The 3,802-nt window shown below is 38.6% G+C and overlaps 1 non-coding gene across 1 annotated transcript; it reads right to left on the reverse strand.

Moving 5' to 3' along the window:
* Nucleotides 1–3,330: 3,330 nt before the first annotated feature.
* On the reverse strand, nucleotides 3,331–3,438 carry LOC116857932. The gene has a single exon (XR_004380835.1). It is a non-coding gene; the product is annotated as a U6 spliceosomal RNA (small nuclear RNA).
* Nucleotides 3,439–3,802: the final 364 nt, after the last annotated feature.

The raw sequence follows: 3,802 nt of genomic DNA on the forward strand, positions 1-3,802 counted from the left end.
TTACAAGTAGGCAGAGAGGCAGGCAGAGAGAGAGGGGGAAGCAGGCTCCCCACTGAGCAGAGAGCCTGATGCGGAGCTCAATATCAGAACCCGGGGATCATGACCTGAGCTGAAGGCAGAGGCTTTAACTCACTGAGCCACCCAGACATCCCTATCACCCAAATTCTTAATGGTAAAATACATGCCCTACAAAAGAGCTTGAACTTTTCTTAATATATATAAACATAAAAATATAATTGGCTCAATCTCTCCTTCCACTACCCACTCCTCCCAACACCAGCAAACAAACATACAAAAATGAGTGTATTCAGATTACTTTTAATGCAATTAGACATGGAATCTTACCAGAAAAATATTTTTAAATGAGTATCATCGGACTTGCTCAAGAAACAAGTGTCAACTTGTTTATATGTACTGAATGTATGTATATAGCTATTCTGTTTCAAAATGGTAACCAATAATTGTATATGACTATTTAAATTTAAGTAAAAAATTAGTTTCACAGGCACACTGACCACATTTCAAGTGCCCAATTGCAACATGTGGTTAGTGGCTATGGCATCGGACAGCATGTACAAAATACTCCCATCACCAAAAATGTTCTGTGAACAGCGCTGGTTTACATAGAATGATTTAGAATGATCTAGCAACCATATGGCTCAGTAAAGTGGCTTTAAACCTTGTACAACAAGCAGTCAGTCTCCCCCAGGTCACAAGGGGTATAGGGAAAAAGATTTTTAAAGGGGAATTAGGTTTTGGGGAAAAATTATAAAAGAACAGTAAGATTGACACTAAAAGTAACTAAACAAGGTCGAGACAAGCTTGACGCTGGTTTGATAATATTTCAGTGGTATTTTTAACCTCCCTATGGGTCTTCTCCCAGCTAGAGTCTTTTCAGATCCGGCTGTTTTTCTGAAATCTACTTCAGAATCCCTTTCTTATGTTTCTTAGTCACTGAAAAGGAATAAAAGCATCAGGATAGAGTTGCCCAATAATCACAAGATCTGAACAGGAATTCAAATCCAACAATAAACAATCATTTCTTCTTTTCAATGTCTAAACAAAAGAAAACCCAACACAACAACAAAAGCCCTCAAGCATCCCTGAGTGAGGTGGCAGAGGGGAGGGGGCTGAGGCACCCCCCCATCCCTGCAATGAGCGTTTAGAACAAGAGCACACTGCAGGCGCCCCCAACATACAAATGGGGCACTTCATCTCTTCCTCAGAATAGTCGTGCCTCTATGAACAGGAAGTTTCCTCAGATTTTCTGTGAGATTTTGAATGTACATCAGAGATAGAAACTGAAAACCCTCGAGCAGACAAGATTTGAGTCTCCTCTTCATTTCCTCCCTGACTGCCATGTCACTCACACATCCCTGCTCGGTGTAACCACAACCCGAACATTGCATTGAGCCAAGGTTTTCCTTTAGAACATATTTAGAGACTTGAAGTCAAAGGCAAAATAAAACAACTTCCTAGAGGAATCATGTCTACATACACAGCCACAACCACTGCTCTCCCCAGAAGCCAGGCCTTTAGTTTTGCTTAACCTCAACTTTTTCACGGTTCATGTTTCAACCAAGGGATTGCAACACCACTGTGTACTTTATTAAAGATGCAGCCCCTACATAGCACATTTCCAGTAAGATAAAATATTTAGTAGCATGATTTCTAGACAATAAATTTTCCACAGTATGACTTATAGCTGGCTCATCAGCCACAAAAGCTGAATAATAATCAAAGCTAACCTCCATATTTCTAAAAGGAAGAGACTGGTGTTTCCAATCTTAATTCTTGCCTGACATTGGTTAAAGAGGTGCTAATACCCCACATTTTACAGTGCCATCAATATTGCAAATAAATGCACAACACAATGAAAATATTTATGTGTGGTACTATCCAGAAAGATATAGTTAGGAAAAATATGGTAAAGTAGAAGTAACCTTGACAAATTAGGCTTCATTGAAATACTTCCCAGGCCTTGCCCAGAAACATATATAATTCACAGAGCCTAGCACCAAATACAAATGAAGAGCATTTATTATTATTCCATTCCTCTTCTATTTTTTTTTCTTTTGGCCATAGCATTATTCTTTCATAATGAAACTCATTGTGAACCACTTTCTGTGCTCTCTTGTGCCATAACCTACAAGTTATAAATGTCTAATTCATCTTTATGCAACTACGCCCAAGGATGGGGTGTTTGTGTGCTTGCGTGTGTGTGTGTGGTGTGTGTGTGTGTGTGTGTGTGTGTGTGTGTTTGGAAGCAGTCCACGGGACCCTTGCAACACAAATCATCATCAGATCATATATGATAAATCAATGTTTGGAAAGTTAATGTCACCTAAAAATTCAAAATGGCTGACCAATCCATTATTTAAAACATGTAGCCATATGACAAGTGTCCTTTACCTGAGAGGAGAAATTATTTAATCAGTGAAAATTTTAGTTCCATTTTCAAAGCTTAAGAGAGTTTCTTCTTTAGAAAAGTAAGTGAGAAAATGTATGGATAGAACAGAAATCAATGAACTTGGACCTTGTCCTAAAGTCCTCTCATTAAAAACCAGAATGCTTTATTCAGCTAAGTCAACTTCAAAAAAGAAGGAAATGAATCGTCTGACCTGACTGACATCTTAAAAGGCAGTTGGTCTGTTCGTTTTAAATAGTAGCTGATGTTCCAATCTCTTTAATTTGTATAACTATTAATGTTGGTATAACTGAATTTTTCTTATCCTTTAATTTAATATATATATATATATATATATATATACACATATATATATAATCTTCAATGAAATGAGAAAGTCTTCAATGAAATGAGAAAAAACAGATTATAAAGAATGGAGGGGATGATTAGATGAAGGAGGGTTAATATATGAAGATAGAAGAGAAGAGGACACAGAGACATAGTTGGAAAGTCATGTGATATATGAACTCCTCTGCACTACCATCTATGAGGGAAACAAAGAGAGATAATCATCCTTTCAGACTCTGCATGAGACATTGGAATGGAGTAAAACTTAGATGTGAGTTTGAGCCCCAGCTTTCCCCTTTTTCAGCAGTGTCTTGTCAGGTTATAGAAGCTCACAGAGAATCATTTCTCCCAATTATTAAAGATAAAATAATCTTATAAGGATGCCTTGAGGATTAAATGAAGCAACCTCTGTAGGGTGTCTGCCACCTGGTAGAAATGTCATAAACGTCAGTTTTCATCCTTATTTAATTAAAGATGCTTAACTTGTCCTATGATGCTATGTGAAAATTTCTCTTGGCTCCGTTTCTAAGAACGGAACCACGAAGGCATAACGTGTGTGTGTGTGTGTGTGTGTGTGTGTGTGTGTGTGTGTGTGTGAATAGGTGTACCATCCCTGCACAGGGGCTGAGCTAATCTTCTCTGCATCATTCCAGTTTTGGAATGCGTGCTGCCAAAGCGAACACTGCACAAGTGTGTCCTTAGTGCTTAATCCAGTTAAGTTCTGCTGGTTTACTCGCTGTGTTGCTTTGCGCCAGACTTTATGCCCAAAAAAGTACACAGGACTTCCTGGTTTCCCTCATCCTCCTGAATGCTTTGCTTGAGTTACCTCATTCAATCTGCATGACAACTCTAATTCAAAACAGAGTATTCTTCTCTCCAACTTGCAAGTAAGAAAATTAGGGCATAGAGAACTAAATAACCTGCCCAATTTCACAGCTTACAGTGATGAAGACAGGTGGTCTGTTTCCAAGCTTTCTTTTCGTTGTCATATGTGAAACCTTTGCCCTCCTTGGCCCTATGCAAGAAAGGTAGCCTGAACCAGTGCTC

The sequence above is a fragment of the Lontra canadensis genome, unplaced genomic scaffold (genome assembly GCF_010015895.1).
Source record: "Lontra canadensis isolate GAN:19392208 unplaced genomic scaffold, GSC_riverotter_1.0 scaffold129, whole genome shotgun sequence".
Classification (NCBI taxonomy): Eukaryota; Metazoa; Chordata; class Mammalia; order Carnivora; family Mustelidae; genus Lontra; species Lontra canadensis.